This window comes from Gadus chalcogrammus, chromosome 20 (genome assembly GCF_026213295.1).
Source record: "Gadus chalcogrammus isolate NIFS_2021 chromosome 20, NIFS_Gcha_1.0, whole genome shotgun sequence".
In the NCBI taxonomy this organism is placed as follows: Eukaryota; Metazoa; Chordata; class Actinopteri; order Gadiformes; family Gadidae; genus Gadus; species Gadus chalcogrammus.
This window is the reverse complement of record NC_079431.1, coordinates 925,346-942,583: the sequence shown is the minus strand read 5'-3', so window position 1 is coordinate 942,583 and position 17,238 is coordinate 925,346. Positions and strand designations below refer to the sequence as shown.

Below are 17,238 nucleotides of genomic sequence, written 5' to 3'. Positions count from 1 at the left end.
TTGTGTTTCAATGCCGTGACCCGGATTCGAACCGGGGTTGCTGCGGCCACAACGCAGAGTACTAACCACTATACGATCACGGCGAGCTACCAGGGCTGACGAAGTACACATCCATCAGTTTCATCTGTTGGTACCTCGTTTGGGTTCTTTAAGATACAACACTTTCATGTCAGGAAGAAGAATCCAGATGTGAAAGCAGATAGAAATCTACAGCAAATCAAAGAAATTAGGCTAAATTACAAATCAAATCAAAAACACAGAGCAACGACAAGCGTCTACAAACCAAACACAACTTGTTTAGCCTTTTGCAGATAAATGCTGACCCAAATGCCGTGACATTGTGTTTCAATGCCGTGACCCGGATTCGAACCGGGGTTGCTGCGGCCACAACGCAGAGTACTAACCACTATACGATCACGGCGAACTGCCAGGGCCGTAAAAATGGACTGCCATCAGTTTCATGTGTTGGAAACTCATTTGGGTTCTTTAAGATGCAACACTTTTAAGTCCAGAAGGAGAATCCAGATGTGAAAGCAGATTCAAATCTACAGCAAATCAAAGAAATTAGGCTAAATTACAAATCAAATCGAAAACGTACCCCATAAAAAACTACGATCAGCTACAAATTTGTTCTTAAACACCATAATAGAGGAAATATGCACTTAAACAGAATAACCTATGTCACTTAAGTATTCAAATGAAATATGCCTGTCCAAATGTAAACATAGAGCAACGACAACCGTCTACAGAGCAAACACAACTTGTCAAATGAAATTCCCCCGTCCAAATGTAAACTCAGAGCAACGACAACCGTCTACAAACCAAACCCAACTGGTTTAGCCTTTTGCAGATAAAAGCTGACCCATATGCCGTGACATTGTGTTTCAATGCCGTGACCCGGATTCGAACCGGGGTTGCTGCGGCCACAACGCAGAGTACTAACCACTATACGATCACGGCGAACTGCCAGGGCCGTAAAAATGGACTGCCATCAGTTTCATGTGTTGGAAACTCATTTGGGTTCTTTAAGATGCAACACTTTTAAGTCCAGAAGGAGAATCCAGATGTGAAAGCAGATTCAAATCTACAGCAAATCAAAGAAATTAGGCTAAATTACAAATCAAATCGAAAACGTACCCCATAAAAAACTACGATCAGCTACAAATTTGTTCTTAAACACCATAATAGAGGAAATATGCACTTAAACAGAATAACCTATGTCACTTAAGTATTCAAATTAAATATGCCTGTCCAAATGTAAACATAGAGCAACGACAACCGTCTACAGAGCAAACACAACTTGTCAAATGAAATTCCCCCGTCCAAATGTAAACTCAGAGCAACGACAACCGTCTACAAACCAAACCCAACTGGTTTAGCCTTTTGCAGATAAAAGCTGACCCATATGCCGTGACATTGTGTTTCAATGCCGTGACCCAGATTCGAACCGGGGTTGCTGCGGCCACAACGCAGAGTACTAACCACTATACGATCACGGCGAGCTACCAGGGCTGACGTAGTACTCTTCCATCAGTTTAATCTGTTGGTACCTCGTTTGGGTTCTTTAAGATACAACACTTTCATGTCAGGAAGAAGAATCCAGATGTGAAAGCAGATAGAAATCTACAGCAAATCAAAGAAATTAGGCTAAATTACAAATCAAATCAAAAACACAGAGCAACGACAACCGTCTACAAACCAAACACAACTTGTTGAGCCTTTTACAGATAAAACCTGACCCGTATGCCGTGACATTGTGTTTCAATGCCGTGACCCGGATTCGAACCGGAGTTGCTGCGGCCACAACGCAGAGTACTAACCACTATACGATCACGGCGAACTGCCAGGGCTGGTAAAATGGACTTCCATCAGTTTCATGTGTTGGAAACTCATTTGGGTTCTTTAAGATGCAACACTTTTAAGTCCAGAAGGAGAATCCAGATGTGAAAGCAGATAGAAATCTTCAGCAAATCAAAGAAATTAGGCTAAATTACAAATCAAATCGAAAACTTACCCCATAAAAAACTCAGATCAGCTACAAATTTGTTCTTAAACACCATAATAGAGGAAATATGCACTTAAACAGAATAACCTATGTCACTTAAGTATTCAAATGAAATATGCATGTCCAAATGTAAACACAGAGCAACGACAAGCGTCTACAAACCAAACACAACTTGTTTAGCCTTTTGCAGATAAAAGCTGACCCATATGCCGTGACATTGTGTTTCAATGCCGTGACCCGGATTCGAACCGGGGTTGCTGCGGCCACAACGCAGAGTACTAACCACTATACGATCACGGCGAGCTACCAGGGCTGACGAAGTACACATCCATCAGTTTCATCTGTTGGTACCTCGTTTGGGTTCTTTAAGATACAACACTTTCATGTCAGGAAGAAGAATCCAGATGTGAAAGCAGATAGAAATCGACAGCAAATCAAAGAATTTAGGCTAAATTACAAATCAAATCAAAAACAGAGCAACGACAACCGTCTACAAACCAAACACAACTTGTTTAGCCTTTTACAGATAAAACCTGACCCGTATGCCGTGACATTGTGTTTCAATGCCATGACCCGGATTCGAACCGGGGTTGCTGCGGCCACAACGCAGAGTACTAACCACTATACGATCACGGCGAACTGCCAGGGCCGTGAAAATGGACTTCCATCAGTTTCATGTGTTGGAAACTCATTTGGGTTCTTTAAGATGCAACACTTTTAAGTCCAGAAGGAGAATCAAGATGTGAAAGCAGATTCAAATCTACAGCAAATCAAAGAAATTAGGCTAAATTACAAATCAAATCGAAAACGTACCCCATAAAAAACTACGATCAGCTACAAATTTGTTCTTAAACACCATAATAGAGGAAATATGCACTTAAACAGAATAACCTATGTCACTTAAGTATTCAAATGAAATATGCCTGTCCAAATGTAAACATAGAGCAACGACAACCGTCTACAGAGCAAACACAACTTGTCAAATGAAATTCCCCCGTCCAAATGTAAACTCAGAGCAACGACAACCGTCTACAAACCAAACCCAACTGGTTTAGCCTTTTGCAGATAAAAGCTGACCCATATGCCGTGACATTGTGTTTCAATGCCGTGACCCGGATTCGAACCGGGGTTGCTGCGGCCACAACGCAGAGTACTAACCGCTATACGATCACGGCAAGCTACCAGGGCTGACGTAGTACTCTTCCATCAGTTTAATCTGTTGGTACCTCGTTTGGGTTCTTTAAGATACAACACTTTCATGTCAGGAAGAAGAATCCAGATGTGAAAGCAGATAGAAATCGACAGCAAATCAAAGAATTTAGGCTAAATTACAAATCAAATCAAAAACACAGAGCAACGACAACCGTCTACAAACCAAACACAACTTGTTTAGCCTTTTACAGATAAAACCTGACCCGTATGCCGTGACATTGTGTTTCAATACCGTGACCCGGATTCGAACCGGGGTTGCTGCGGCCACAACGCAGAGTACTAACCACTATACGATCACGACGAACTGCCAGGGCCGTGAAAATGGACTTCCATCAGTTTCATGTGTTGGAAACTCATTTGGGTTCTTTAAGATGCAACACTTTTAAGTCCAGAAGGAGAATCAAGATGTGAAAGCAGATAGAAATCTACAGCAAATCAAAGAAATTAGGCTAAATTAAAAATCAAATCAAAAACACAGAGCAACGACAACCGTCTACAAACCAAACACAACTTGTTTAGCCTTTTGCAGATAAAAGCTGACCCATATGCCGTGACATTGTGTTTCAATGCCGTGACCCAGATTCGAACCGGGGTTGCTGCGGCCACAACGCAGAGTACTAACCACTATACGATCACGGCGAGCTACCAGGGCTGACGAAGTACACATCCATCAGTTTCATCTGTTGGTACCTCGTTTGGGTTCTTTAAGATACAACACTTTCATGTCAGGAAGAAGAATCCAGATGTGAAAGCAGATAGAAATCTACAGCAAATCAAAGAAATTAGGCTAAATTACAAATCAAATCAAAAACACAGAGCAACGACAAGCGTCTACAAACCAAACACAACTTGTTTAGCCTTTTGCAGATAAATGCTGACCCATATGCCGTGACATTGTGTTTCAATGCCGTGACCCGGATTCGAACCGGGGTTGCTTAAAAGTGTTGCATCTTAAAGAACCCAAATGAGTTTCCAACACATGAAACTGATGGAAGTCCATTTTCACGGCCCTGGCAGTTCGCCGTGATCGTATAGTGGTTAGTACTCTGCGTTGTAGCTGCAGCAACCCCGGTTCGAATCCGGGTCACGGCATTGAAACACAATGTCACGGCATACGGGTCAGGTTTTATCTGTAAAAGGCTAAACAAGTTGTGTTTGGTTTGTAGACGGTTGTCGTTGCTCTGTGTTTTTGATTTGATTTGTAATTTAGCCTAATTTCTTTGATTTGCTGTAGATTTCTATCTGCTTTCACATCTGGATTCTTCTTCCTGACATGAAAGTGTTGTATCTTAAAGAACCCAAACGAGGTACCAACAGATGAAACTGATGGCAGAGTACTTTATCAACCCTGGTAGCTCGCCGTGATCGTATAGTGGTTAGTACTCTGCGTTGTGGCCGCAGCAACCCCGGTTCGAATCCGGGTCACGGCATTGAAACACAATGTCACGGCATATGGGTCATCTTTTATCTGCAAAAGGCTAAACAAGTTGTGTTTGGTTTGTAGACGGTTGTCGTTGCTCTGAGTTTACATTTGGACGGGGGAATTTCATTTGACAAGTTGTGTTTGCTCTGTAGACGGTTGTCGTTGCTCTATGTTTACATTTGGACAGGCATATTTCATTTGAATACTTAAGTTACATAGGTTATTCTGTTTAAGTGCATATTTCCTCTATTATGGTGTTTAAGAACAAATTTGTAGCTGATCTGAGTTTTTTATGGGGAAAGTTTTCGATTTGATTTGTAATTTAGCCTAATTTCTGAAACTCATTTGGGTTCTTTAAGATGCAACACTTTTAAGTCCAGAAGGAGAATCCAGATGTGAAAGCAGATAGAAATCTTCAGCAAATCAAAGAAATTAGGCTAAATTACAAATCAAATCGAAAACTTACCCCATAAAAAACTCAGATCAGCTACAAATTTGTTCTTAAACACCATAATAGAGGAAATATGCACTTAAACAGAATAACCTATGTCACTTAAGTATTCAAATGAAATATGCATGTCCAAATGTAAACACAGAGCAACGACAAGCGTCTACAAACCAAACACAACTTGTTTAGCCTTTTGCAGATAAAAGCTGACCCATATGCCGTGACATTGTGTTTCAATGCCGTGACCCGGATTCGAACCGGGGTTGCTGCGGCCACAACGCAGAGTACTAACCACTATACGATCACGGCGAGCTACCAGGGCTGACGAAGTACACATCCATCAGTTTAATCTGTTGGTACCTCGTTTGGGTTCTTTAAGATACAACACTTTCATGTCAGGAAGAAGAATCCAGATGTGAAAGCAGATAGAAATCTACAGCAAATCAAAGAAATTAGGCTAAATTACAAATCAAATCAAAGACACAGAGCAACGACAAGCGTCTACAAACCAAACACAACTTGTTTAGCCTTTTGCAGATAAATGCTGACCCATATGCCATGACATTGTGTTTCAATGCCGTGACCCGGATTCGAACCGGGGTTGCTGCGGCCACAACGCAGAGTTCTAACCACTATACGATCACGGCGAACTGCCAGGGCCGTAAAAATGGACTGCCATCAGTTTCATGTGTTGGAAACTCATTTGGGTTCTTTAAGATGCAACACTTTTAAGTCCAGAAGGAGAATCCAGATGTGAAAGCAGATTCAAATCTACAGCAAATCAAAGAAATTAGGCTAAATTACAAATCAAATCGAAAACGTACCCCATAAAAAACTACGATCAGCTACAAATTTGTTCTTAAACACCATAATAGAGGAAATATGCACTTAAACAGAATAACCTATGTCACTTAAGTATTCAAATTAAATATGCCTGTCCAAATGTAAACATAGAGCAACGACAACCGTCTACAGAGCAAACACAACTTGTCAAATGAAATTCCCCCGTCCAAATGTAAACTCAGAGCAACGACAACCGTCTACAAACCAAACCCAACTGGTTTAGCCTTTTGCAGATAAAAGCTGACCCATATGCCGTGACATTGTGTTTCAATGCCGTGACCCGGATTCGAACCGGGGTTGCTGCGGCCACAACGCAGAGTACTAACCACTATACGATCACGGCGAGCTACCAGGGCTGACGTAGTACTCTTCCATCAGTTTAATCTGTTGGTACCTCGTTTGGGTTCTTTAAGATACAACACTTTCATGTCAGGAAGAAGAATCCAGATGTGAAAGCAGATAGAAATCTACAGCAAATCAAAGAAATTAGGCTAAATTACAAATCAAATCAAAAACACAGAGCAACGACAAGCGTCTACAAACCAAACACAACTTGTTTAGCCTTTTGCAGATAAATGCTGACCCATATGCCGTGACATTGTGTTTCAATGCCGTGACCCGGATTCGAACCGGGGTTGCTGCGGCCACAACGCAGAGTACTAACCACTATACGATCACGGCGAGCTACCAGGGCTGACGTAGTACTCTTCCATCAGTTTAATCTGTTGGTACCTCGTTTGGGTTCTTTAAGATACAACACTTTCATGTCAGGAAGAAGAATCCAGATGTGAAAGCAGATAGAAATCGACAGCAAATCAAAGAATTTAGGCTAAATTACAAATCAAATCAAAAACACAGAGCAACGACAACCGTCTACAAACCAAACACAACTTGTTTAGCCTTTTACAGATAAAACCTGACCCGTATGCCGTGACATTGTGTTTCAATGCCGTGACCCGGATTCGAACCGGGGTTGCTGCGGCCACAACGCAGAGTACTAACCACTACACGATCACGGCGAACTGCCAGGGCTGGTAAAATGGACTTCCATCAGTTTCATGTGTTGGAAACTCATTTGGGTTCTTTAAGATGCAACACTTTAAAGTCCAGAAGGAGAATCCAGATGTGAAAGCAGATAGAAATCTTCAGCAAATCAAAGAAATTAGGCTAAATTACAAATCAAATCGAAAACTTTCCCCATAAAAAACTCAGATCAGCTACAAATTTGTTCTTAAACACCATAATAGAGGAAATATGCACTTAAACAGAATAACCTATGTAACTTAAGTATTCAAATGAAATATGCCTGTCCAAATGTAAACATAGAGCAACGACAACCGTCTACAGAGCAAATACAACTTGTCAAATGAAATTCCCCCGTCCAAATGTAAACTCAGAGCAACGACAACCGTCTACAAACCAAACAGAACTTGTTTAGCCTTTTGCAGATATAAGATGACCCAAATGCCGTGACATTGTGTTTCAATGCCACGACCCGGATTCGAACCGGGGTTGCTTCAGCCACAACGCAGAGTACTAACCACTATACGATCACGGCGAGCTACCAGGGTTGATGAAGTACTCTGCCATCAGTTTCATCTGTTGGTACCTCGTTTGGGTTCTTTAAGATACAACACTTTCATGTCAGGAAGAAGAATCCAGATGTGAAAGCAGATAGAAATCTACAGCAAATCAAAGAAATTAGGCTAAATTACAAATCAAATCAAAAACACAGAGCAACGACAACCGTCTACAAACCAAACACAACTTGTTTAGCCTTTTACAGATAAAACCTGACCCGTATGCCGTGACATTGTGTTTCAATGCCGTGACCCGGATTCGAACCAGGGTTGCTGCGGCCACAACGCAGAGTACTAACCACTATACGATCACGGCGAACTGCCAGGGCCGTGAAAATGAACTTCCATCAGTTTCATGTGTTGGAAACTCATTTGGGTTCTTTAAGATGCAACACTTTTAAGTCCAGAAGGAGAATCAAGATGTGAAAGCAGATAGAAATCTACAGCAAATCAAAGAAATTAGGCTAAATTACAAATCAAATCAAAAACACAGAGCAACGACAACCGTCTACAAACCAAACACAACTTGTTTAGCCTTTTGCAGATAAAAGCTGACCCATATACCGTGACATTGTGTTTCAATGCCGTGACCCGGATTCGAACCGGGGTTGCTGCGGCCACAACGCAGAGTACTAACCACTATACGATCACGGCGAGCTACCAGGGCTGACTTAGTACTCTTCCATCAGTTTAATCTTTTGGTACCTCGTTTGGGTTCTTTAAGATACAACACTTTCATGTCAGGAAGAAGAATCCAGAGGTGAAAGCAGATAGAAATCGACAGCAAATCAAAGAATTTAGGCTAAATTACAAATCAAATCAAAAACACAGAGCAACGACAACCGTCTACAAACCAAACACAACTTGTTTAGCCTTTTACAGATAAAACCTGACCCGTATGCCGTGACATTGTGTTTCAATGCCGTGACCCGGATTCGAACCGGAGTTGCTGCGGCCACAACGCAGAGTACTAACCACTATACGATCACGGCGAACTGCCAGGGCCGTGAAAATGAACTTCCATCAGTTTCATGTGTTGGAAACTCATTTGGGTTCTTTAAGATGCAACACTTTTAAGTACAGAAGGAGAATCCAGATGTGAAAGCAGATTGAAATCTACAGCAAATCAAAGAAATTAGGCTAAATTACAAATCAAATCAAAAACACAGAGCAACGACAACCGTCTACAAACCAAACACAACTTGTTTAGCCTTTTGCAGATAAAAGCTGACCCATATGCCGTGACATTGTGTTTCAATGCCGTGACCCGGATTCGAACCGGGGTTGCTGCAGCCACAACGCAGAGTACTAACCGCTATACGATCACGGCAAGCTACCAGGGCTGACGTAGTACTCTTCCATCAGTTTAATCTCTTGGTACCTCGTTTGGGTTCTTTAAGATACAACACTTTCATGTCAGGAAGAAGAATCCAGATGTGAAAGCAGATAGAAATCGACAGCAAATCAAAGAATTTAGGCTAAATTACAAATCAAATCAAAAACACAGAGCAACGACAACCGTCTACAAACCAAACACAACTTGTTTAGCCTTTTACAGATAAAACCTGACCCGTATGCCGTGACATTGTGTTTCACTGCCGTGACCCGGATTCGAACCGGGGTTGCTGCGGCCACAACGCAGAGTACTAACCACTATACGATCACGGCGAACTGCCAGGGCCGTGAAAATGGACTTCCATCAGTTTCATGTGTTGGAAACTCATTTGGGTTCTTTAAGATGCAACACTTTTAAGTCCAGAAGGAGAATCCAGATGTGAAAGCAGATTCAAATCTACAGCAAATCAAAGAAATTAGGCTAAATTACAAATCAAATCGAAAACGTACCCCATAAAAAACTACGATCAGCTACAAATTTGTTCTTAAACACCATAATAGAGGAAATATGCACTTAAACAGAATAACCTATGTCACTTAAGTATTCAAATGAAATATGCCTGTCCAAATGTAAACATAGAGCAACGACAACCGTCTACAGAGCAAACACAACTTGTCAAATGAAATTCCCCCGTCCAAATGTAAACTCAGAGCAACGACAACCGTCTACAAACCAAACCCAACTGGTTTAGCCTTTTGCAGATAAAAGCTGACCCATATGCCGTGACATTGTGTTTCAATGCCGTGACCCAGATTCGAACCGGGGTTGCTGCGGCCACAACGCAGAGTACTAACCACTATACGATCACGGCGAACTGCCAGGGCCGTAAAAATGGACTGCCATCAGTTTCATGTGTTGGAAACTCATTTGGGTTCTTTAAGATGCAACACTTTTAAGTCCAGAAGGAGAATCCAGATGTGAAAGCAGATTCAAATCTACAGCAAATCAAAGAAATTAGGCTAAATTAAAAATCAAATCAAAAACACAGAGCAACGACAACCGTCTACAAACCAAACACAACTTGTTTAGCCTTTTGCAGATAAAAGCTGACCCATATGCCGTGACATTGTGTTTCAATGCCGTGACCCAGATTCGAACCGGGGTTGCTGCGGCCACAACGCAGAGTACTAACCACTATACGATCACGGCGAGCTACCAGGGCTGACGAAGTACACATCCATCAGTTTCATCTGTTGGTACCTCGTTTGGGTTCTTTAAGATACAACACTTTCATGTCAGGAAGAAGAATCCAGATGTGAAAGCAGATAGAAATCTACAGCAAATCAAAGAAATTAGGCTAAATTACAAATCAAATCAAAAACACAGAGCAACGACAAGCGTCTACAAACCAAACACAACTTGTTTAGCCTTTTGCAGATAAATGCTGACCCATATGCCGTGACATTGTGTTTCAATGCCGTGACCCGGATTCGAACCGGGGTTGCTGCGGCCACAACGCAGAGTACTAACCACTATACGATCACGGCGAACTGCCAGGGCTGTGAAAATGGTCTTCCATCAGTTTCATGTGTTGGAAACTCATTTGGGTTATTTAAGATGCAACACTTTTAAGTCCAGAAGGAGAATCCAGATGTGAAAGCAGATAGAAATCTACAGCAAATCAAAGAAATTAGGCTAAATTACAAATCAAATCGAAAACTTACCCCATAAAAAACTCAGATCAGCTACAAATTTGTTCTTAAACACCATAATAAAGGAAATATGCACTTAAACAGAATAACCTATGTCACTTACGTATTCAAATGAAATATGCATGTCCAAATGTAAACACAGAGCAACGACAAGCGTCTACAAACCAAACACAACTTGTTTAGCCTTTTGCAGATAAAAGCTGACCCATATGCCGTGACATTGTGTTTCAATGCCGTGACCCGGATTCGAACCGGGGTTGCTGCGGCCACAACGCAGAGTACTAACCACTATACGATCACGGCGAGCTACCAGGGCTGACGAAGTACACATCCATCAGTTTCATCTGTTGGTACCTCGTTTGGGTTCTTTAAGATACAACACTTTCATGTCAGGAAGAAGAATCCAGATGTGAAAGCAGATAGAAATCTACAGCAAATCAAAGAAATTAGGCTAAATTACAAATCAAATCAAAAACACAGAGCAACGACAAGCGTCTACAAACCAAACACAACTTGTTTAGCCTTTTGCAGATAAATGCTGACCCAAATGCCGTGACATTGTGTTTCAATGCCGTGACCCGGATTCGAACCGGGGTTGCTGCGGCCACAACGCAGAGTACTAACCACTATACGATCACGGCGAACTGCCAGGGCCGTAAAAATGGACTGCCATCAGTTTCATGTGTTGGAAACTCATTTGGGTTCTTTAAGATGCAACACTTTTAAGTCCAGAAGGAGAATCCAGATGTGAAAGCAGATTCAAATCTACAGCAAATCAAAGAAATTAGGCTAAATTACAAATCAAATCGAAAACGTACCCCATAAAAAACTACGATCAGCTACAAATTTGTTCTTAAACACCATAATAGAGGAAATATGCACTTAAACAGAATAACCTATGTCACTTAAGTATTCAAATGAAATATGCCTGTCCAAATGTAAACATAGAGCAACGACAACCGTCTACAGAGCAAACACAACTTGTCAAATGAAATTCCCCCGTCCAAATGTAAACTCAGAGCAACGACAACCGTCTACAAACCAAACCCAACTGGTTTAGCCTTTTGCAGATAAAAGCTGACCCATATGCCGTGACATTGTGTTTCAATGCCGTGACCCGGATTCGAACCGGGGTTGCTGCGGCCACAACGCAGAGTACTAACCACTATACGATCACGGCGAACTGCCAGGGCCGTAAAAATGGACTGCCATCAGTTTCATGTGTTGGAAACTCATTTGGGTTCTTTAAGATGCAACACTTTTAAGTCCAGAAGGAGAATCCAGATGTGAAAGCAGATTCAAATCTACAGCAAATCAAAGAAATTAGGCTAAATTACAAATCAAATCGAAAACGTACCCCATAAAAAACTACGATCAGCTACAAATTTGTTCTTAAACACCATAATAGAGGAAATATGCACTTAAACAGAATAACCTATGTCACTTAAGTATTCAAATTAAATATGCCTGTCCAAATGTAAACATAGAGCAACGACAACCGTCTACAGAGCAAACACAACTTGTCAAATGAAATTCCCCCGTCCAAATGTAAACTCAGAGCAACGACAACCGTCTACAAACCAAACCCAACTGGTTTAGCCTTTTGCAGATAAAAGCTGACCCATATGCCGTGACATTGTGTTTCAATGCCGTGACCCAGATTCGAACCGGGGTTGCTGCGGCCACAACGCAGAGTACTAACCACTATACGATCACGGCGAGCTACCAGGGCTGACGTAGTACTCTTCCATCAGTTTAATCTGTTGGTACCTCGTTTGGGTTCTTTAAGATACAACACTTTCATGTCAGGAAGAAGAATCCAGATGTGAAAGCAGATAGAAATCTACAGCAAATCAAAGAAATTAGGCTAAATTACAAATCAAATCAAAAACACAGAGCAACGACAACCGTCTACAAACCAAACACAACTTGTTGAGCCTTTTACAGATAAAACCTGACCCGTATGCCGTGACATTGTGTTTCAATGCCGTGACCCGGATTCGAACCGGAGTTGCTGCGGCCACAACGCAGAGTACTAACCACTATACGATCACGGCGAACTGCCAGGGCTGGTAAAATGGACTTCCATCAGTTTCATGTGTTGGAAACTCATTTGGGTTCTTTAAGATGCAACACTTTTAAGTCCAGAAGGAGAATCCAGATGTGAAAGCAGATAGAAATCTTCAGCAAATCAAAGAAATTAGGCTAAATTACAAATCAAATCGAAAACTTACCCCATAAAAAACTCAGATCAGCTACAAATTTGTTCTTAAACACCATAATAGAGGAAATATGCACTTAAACAGAATAACCTATGTCACTTAAGTATTCAAATGAAATATGCATGTCCAAATGTAAACACAGAGCAACGACAAGCGTCTACAAACCAAACACAACTTGTTTAGCCTTTTGCAGATAAAAGCTGACCCATATGCCGTGACATTGTGTTTCAATGCCGTGACCCGGATTCGAACCGGGGTTGCTGCGGCCACAACGCAGAGTACTAACCACTATACGATCACGGCGAGCTACCAGGGCTGACGAAGTACACATCCATCAGTTTCATCTGTTGGTACCTCGTTTGGGTTCTTTAAGATACAACACTTTCATGTCAGGAAGAAGAATCCAGATGTGAAAGCAGATAGAAATCGACAGCAAATCAAAGAATTTAGGCTAAATTACAAATCAAATCAAAAACAGAGCAACGACAACCGTCTACAAACCAAACACAACTTGTTTAGCCTTTTACAGATAAAACCTGACCCGTATGCCGTGACATTGTGTTTCAATGCCATGACCCGGATTCGAACCGGGGTTGCTGCGGCCACAACGCAGAGTACTAACCACTATACGATCACGGCGAACTGCCAGGGCCGTGAAAATGGACTTCCATCAGTTTCATGTGTTGGAAACTCATTTGGGTTCTTTAAGATGCAACACTTTTAAGTCCAGAAGGAGAATCAAGATGTGAAAGCAGATAGAAATCTACAGCAAATCAAAGAAATTAGGCTAAATTACAAATCAAATCAAAAACACAGAGCAACGACAACCGTCTACAAACCAAACACAACTTGTTTAGCCTTTTGCAGATAAAAGCTGACCCATATGCCGTGACATTGTGTTTCAATGCCGTGACCCAGATTCGAACCGGGGTTGCTGCGGCCACAACGCAGAGTACTAACCACTATACGATCACGGCGACCTACCAGGGCTGACGAAGTACACATCCATCAGTTTCATCTGTTGGTACCTCGTTTGGGTTCTTTAAGATACAACACTTTCATGTCAGGAAGAAGAATCCAGATGTGAAAGCAGATAGAAATCTACAGCAAATCAAAGAAATTAGGCTAAATTACAAATCAAATCAAAAACACAGAGCAACGACAAGCGTCTACAAACCAAACACAACTTGTTTAGCCTTTTGCAGATAAATGCTGACCCATATGCCGTGACATTGTGTTTCAATGCCGTGACCCGGATTCGAACCGGGGTTGCTGCGGCCACAACGCAGAGTACTAACCACTATACGATCACGGCGAACTGCCAGGGCCGTAAAAATGGACTGCCATCAGTTTCATGTGTTGGAAACTCATTTGGGTTCTTTAAGATGCAACACTTTTAAGTCCAGAAGGAGAATCCAGATGTGAAAGCAGATTCAAATCTACAGCAAATCAAAGAAATTAGGCTAAATTACAAATCAAATCGAAAACGTACCCCATAAAAAACTACGATCAGCTACAAATTTGTTCTTAAACACCATAATAGAGGAAATATGCACTTAAACAGAATAACCTATGTCACTTAAGTATTCAAATGAAATATGCCTGTCCAAATGTAAACATAGAGCAACGACAACCGTCTACAGAGCAAACACAACTTGTCAAATGAAATTCCCCCGTCCAAATGTAAACTCAGAGCAACGACAACCGTCTACAAACCAAACCCAACTGGTTTAGCCTTTTGCAGATAAAAGCTGACCCATATGCCGTGACATTGTGTTTCAATGCCGTGACCCGGATTCGAACCGGGGTTGCTGCGGCCACAACGCAGAGTACTAACCGCTATACGATCACGGCAAGCTACCAGGGCTGACGTAGTACTCTTCCATCAGTTTAATCTGTTGGTACCTCGTTTGGGTTCTTTAAGATACAACACTTTCATGTCAGGAAGAAGAATCCAGATGTGAAAGCAGATAGAAATCGACAGCAAATCAAAGAATTTAGGCTAAATTACAAATCAAATCAAAAACACAGAGCAACGACAACCGTCTACAAACCAAACACAACTTGTTTAGCCTTTTACAGATAAAACCTGACCCGTATGCCGTGACATTGTGTTTCAATACCGTGACCCGGATTCGAACCGGGGTTGCTGCGGCCACAACGCAGAGTACTAACCACTATACGATCACGACGAACTGCCAGGGCCGTGAAAATGGACTTCCATCAGTTTCATGTGTTGGAAACTCATTTGGGTTCTTTAAGATGCAACACTTTTAAGTCCAGAAGGAGAATCAAGATGTGAAAGCAGATAGAAATCTACAGCAAATCAAAGAAATTAGGCTAAATTAAAAATCAAATCAAAAACACAGAGCAACGACAACCGTCTACAAACCAAACACAACTTGTTTAGCCTTTTGCAGATAATAGCTGACCCATATGCCGTGACATTGTGTTTCAATGCCGTGACCCAGATTCGAACCGGGGTTGCTGCGGCCACAACGCAGAGTACTAACCACTATACGATCACGGCGAGCTACCAGGGCTGACGAAGTACACATCCATCAGTTTCATCTGTTGGTACCTCGTTTGGGTTCTTTAAGATACAACACTTTCATGTCAGGAAGAAGAATCCAGATGTGAAAGCAGATAGAAATCTACAGCAAATCAAAGAAATTAGGCTAAATTACAAATCAAATCAAAAACACAGAGCAACGACAAGCGTCTACAAACCAAACACAACTTGTTTAGCCTTTTGCAGATAAATGCTGACCCATATGCCGTGACATTGTGTTTCAATGCCGTGACCCGGATTCGAACCGGGGTTGCTTAAAAGTGTTGCATCTTAAAGAACCCAAATGAGTTTCCAACACATGAAACTGATGGAAGTCCATTTTCACGGCCCTGGCAGTTCGCCGTGATCGTATAGTGGTTAGTACTCTGCGTTGTGGCCGCAGCAACCCCGGTTCGAATCCGGGTCACGGCATTGAAACACAATGTCACGGCATACGGGTCAGGTTTTATCTGTAAAAGGCTAAACAAGTTGTGTTTGGTTTGTAGACGGTTGTCGTTGCTCTGTGTTTTTGATTTGATTTGTAATTTAGCCTAATTTCTTTGATTTGCTGTAGATTTCTATCTGCTTTCACATCTGGATTCTTCTTCCTGACATGAAAGTGTTGTATCTTAAAGAACCCAAACGAGGTACCAACAGATGAAACTGATGGCAGAGTACTTTATCAACCCTGGTAGCTCGCCGTGATCGTATAGTGGTTAGTACTCTGCGTTGTGGCCGCAGCAACCCCGGTTCGAATCCGGGTCACGGCATTGAAACACAATGTCACGGCATATGGGTCATCTTTTATCTGCAAAAGGCTAAACAAGTTGTGTTTGGTTTGTAGACGGTTGTCGTTGCTCTGAGTTTACATTTGGACGGGGGAATTTCATTTGACAAGTTGTGTTTGCTCTGTAGACGGTTGTCGTTGCTCTATGTTTACATTTGGACAGGCATATTTCATTTGAATACTTAAGTTACATAGGTTATTCTGTTTAAGTGCATATTTCCTCTATTATGGTGTTTAAGAACAAATTTGTAGCTGATCTGAGTTTTTTATGGGGAAAGTTTTCGATTTGATTTGTAATTTAGCCTAATTTCTGAAACTCATTTGGGTTCTTTAAGATGCAACACTTTTAAGTCCAGAAGGAGAATCCAGATGTGAAAGCAGATAGAAATCTTCAGCAAATCAAAGAAATTAGGCTAAATTACAAATCAAATCGAAAACTTACCCCATAAAAAACTCAGATCAGCTACAAATTTGTTCTTAAACACCATAATAGAGGAAATATGCACTTAAACAGAATAACCTATGTCACTTAAGTATTCAAATGAAATATGCATGTCCAAATGTAAACACAGAGCAACGACAAGCGTCTACAAACCAAACACAACTTGTTTAGCCTTTTGCAGATAAAAGCTGACCCATATGCCGTGACATTGTGTTTCAATGCCGTGACCCGGATTCGAACCGGGGTTGCTGCGGCCACAACGCAGAGTACTAACCACTATACGATCACGGCGAGCTACCAGGGCTGACGAAGTAAACATCCATCAGTTTAATCTGTTGGTACCTCGTTTGGGTTCTTTAAGATACAACACTTTCATGTCAGGAAGAAGAATCCAGATGTGAAAGCAGATAGAAATCTACAGCAAATCAAAGAAATTAGGCTAAATTACAAATCAAATCAAAGACACAGAGCAACGACAAGCGTCTACAAACCAAACACAACTTGTTTAGCCTTTTGCAGATAAATGCTGACCCATATGCCATGACATTGTGTTTCAATGCCGTGACCCGGATTCGAACCGGGGTTGCTGCGGCCACAACGCAGAGTACTAACCACTATACGATCACGGCGAACTGCCAGGGCCGTAAAAATGGACTGCCATCAGTTTCATGTGTTGG

General features: G+C 41.7%; 27 non-coding genes across 27 annotated transcripts; 3 read left to right on the top strand and 24 right to left on the bottom strand.

Annotated features, from left to right (window-relative positions):
• Nucleotides 1-11: 11 nt before the first annotated feature.
• trnah-gug (transfer RNA histidin (anticodon GUG)) lies at nucleotides 12-83 on the bottom strand. The gene has a single exon. It is a non-coding gene; the product is annotated as a tRNA-His (tRNA).
• A 266-nt stretch (nucleotides 84-349) lies between these two features.
• On the bottom strand, nucleotides 350-421 carry trnah-gug (transfer RNA histidin (anticodon GUG)). The gene has a single exon. It is a non-coding gene; the product is annotated as a tRNA-His (tRNA).
• Nucleotides 422-888: 467 nt separating this feature from the next.
• trnah-gug (transfer RNA histidin (anticodon GUG)) lies at nucleotides 889-960 on the bottom strand. The gene has a single exon. It is a non-coding gene; the product is annotated as a tRNA-His (tRNA).
• Nucleotides 961-2,233: 1,273 nt separating this feature from the next.
• On the bottom strand, nucleotides 2,234-2,305 carry trnah-gug (transfer RNA histidin (anticodon GUG)). The gene has a single exon. It is a non-coding gene; the product is annotated as a tRNA-His (tRNA).
• Nucleotides 2,306-2,569: 264 nt separating this feature from the next.
• Nucleotides 2,570-2,641, bottom strand: trnah-gug (transfer RNA histidin (anticodon GUG)). Its single transcript has one exon. It is a non-coding gene; the product is annotated as a tRNA-His (tRNA).
• A 467-nt stretch (nucleotides 2,642-3,108) lies between these two features.
• Nucleotides 3,109-3,180, bottom strand: trnah-gug (transfer RNA histidin (anticodon GUG)). Its single transcript has one exon. It is a non-coding gene; the product is annotated as a tRNA-His (tRNA).
• A 1,395-nt stretch (nucleotides 3,181-4,575) lies between these two features.
• trnah-gug (transfer RNA histidin (anticodon GUG)) lies at nucleotides 4,576-4,647 on the top strand. The gene has a single exon. It is a non-coding gene; the product is annotated as a tRNA-His (tRNA).
• Nucleotides 4,648-5,325: 678 nt separating this feature from the next.
• On the bottom strand, nucleotides 5,326-5,397 carry trnah-gug (transfer RNA histidin (anticodon GUG)). The gene has a single exon. It is a non-coding gene; the product is annotated as a tRNA-His (tRNA).
• Nucleotides 5,398-5,663: 266 nt separating this feature from the next.
• On the bottom strand, nucleotides 5,664-5,735 carry trnah-gug (transfer RNA histidin (anticodon GUG)). Its single transcript has one exon. It is a non-coding gene; the product is annotated as a tRNA-His (tRNA).
• A 467-nt stretch (nucleotides 5,736-6,202) lies between these two features.
• Nucleotides 6,203-6,274, bottom strand: trnah-gug (transfer RNA histidin (anticodon GUG)). The gene has a single exon. It is a non-coding gene; the product is annotated as a tRNA-His (tRNA).
• A 266-nt stretch (nucleotides 6,275-6,540) lies between these two features.
• On the bottom strand, nucleotides 6,541-6,612 carry trnah-gug (transfer RNA histidin (anticodon GUG)). Its single transcript has one exon. It is a non-coding gene; the product is annotated as a tRNA-His (tRNA).
• Nucleotides 6,613-6,878: 266 nt separating this feature from the next.
• trnah-gug (transfer RNA histidin (anticodon GUG)) lies at nucleotides 6,879-6,950 on the bottom strand. The gene has a single exon. It is a non-coding gene; the product is annotated as a tRNA-His (tRNA).
• Nucleotides 6,951-7,755: 805 nt separating this feature from the next.
• Nucleotides 7,756-7,827, bottom strand: trnah-gug (transfer RNA histidin (anticodon GUG)). The gene has a single exon. It is a non-coding gene; the product is annotated as a tRNA-His (tRNA).
• A 266-nt stretch (nucleotides 7,828-8,093) lies between these two features.
• Nucleotides 8,094-8,165, bottom strand: trnah-gug (transfer RNA histidin (anticodon GUG)). The gene has a single exon. It is a non-coding gene; the product is annotated as a tRNA-His (tRNA).
• A 942-nt stretch (nucleotides 8,166-9,107) lies between these two features.
• On the bottom strand, nucleotides 9,108-9,179 carry trnah-gug (transfer RNA histidin (anticodon GUG)). Its single transcript has one exon. It is a non-coding gene; the product is annotated as a tRNA-His (tRNA).
• A 1,143-nt stretch (nucleotides 9,180-10,322) lies between these two features.
• trnah-gug (transfer RNA histidin (anticodon GUG)) lies at nucleotides 10,323-10,394 on the bottom strand. The gene has a single exon. It is a non-coding gene; the product is annotated as a tRNA-His (tRNA).
• Nucleotides 10,395-10,790: 396 nt separating this feature from the next.
• On the bottom strand, nucleotides 10,791-10,862 carry trnah-gug (transfer RNA histidin (anticodon GUG)). Its single transcript has one exon. It is a non-coding gene; the product is annotated as a tRNA-His (tRNA).
• A 266-nt stretch (nucleotides 10,863-11,128) lies between these two features.
• Nucleotides 11,129-11,200, bottom strand: trnah-gug (transfer RNA histidin (anticodon GUG)). Its single transcript has one exon. It is a non-coding gene; the product is annotated as a tRNA-His (tRNA).
• Nucleotides 11,201-11,667: 467 nt separating this feature from the next.
• trnah-gug (transfer RNA histidin (anticodon GUG)) lies at nucleotides 11,668-11,739 on the bottom strand. The gene has a single exon. It is a non-coding gene; the product is annotated as a tRNA-His (tRNA).
• A 1,273-nt stretch (nucleotides 11,740-13,012) lies between these two features.
• On the bottom strand, nucleotides 13,013-13,084 carry trnah-gug (transfer RNA histidin (anticodon GUG)). The gene has a single exon. It is a non-coding gene; the product is annotated as a tRNA-His (tRNA).
• A 264-nt stretch (nucleotides 13,085-13,348) lies between these two features.
• trnah-gug (transfer RNA histidin (anticodon GUG)) lies at nucleotides 13,349-13,420 on the bottom strand. The gene has a single exon. It is a non-coding gene; the product is annotated as a tRNA-His (tRNA).
• Nucleotides 13,421-14,024: 604 nt separating this feature from the next.
• trnah-gug (transfer RNA histidin (anticodon GUG)) lies at nucleotides 14,025-14,096 on the bottom strand. Its single transcript has one exon. It is a non-coding gene; the product is annotated as a tRNA-His (tRNA).
• A 467-nt stretch (nucleotides 14,097-14,563) lies between these two features.
• On the bottom strand, nucleotides 14,564-14,635 carry trnah-gug (transfer RNA histidin (anticodon GUG)). The gene has a single exon. It is a non-coding gene; the product is annotated as a tRNA-His (tRNA).
• A 1,057-nt stretch (nucleotides 14,636-15,692) lies between these two features.
• Nucleotides 15,693-15,764, top strand: trnah-gug (transfer RNA histidin (anticodon GUG)). The gene has a single exon. It is a non-coding gene; the product is annotated as a tRNA-His (tRNA).
• A 266-nt stretch (nucleotides 15,765-16,030) lies between these two features.
• trnah-gug (transfer RNA histidin (anticodon GUG)) lies at nucleotides 16,031-16,102 on the top strand. The gene has a single exon. It is a non-coding gene; the product is annotated as a tRNA-His (tRNA).
• Nucleotides 16,103-16,780: 678 nt separating this feature from the next.
• On the bottom strand, nucleotides 16,781-16,852 carry trnah-gug (transfer RNA histidin (anticodon GUG)). Its single transcript has one exon. It is a non-coding gene; the product is annotated as a tRNA-His (tRNA).
• Nucleotides 16,853-17,118: 266 nt separating this feature from the next.
• trnah-gug (transfer RNA histidin (anticodon GUG)) lies at nucleotides 17,119-17,190 on the bottom strand. The gene has a single exon. It is a non-coding gene; the product is annotated as a tRNA-His (tRNA).
• Between the last annotated feature and the right edge of the window lie 48 nt (nucleotides 17,191-17,238).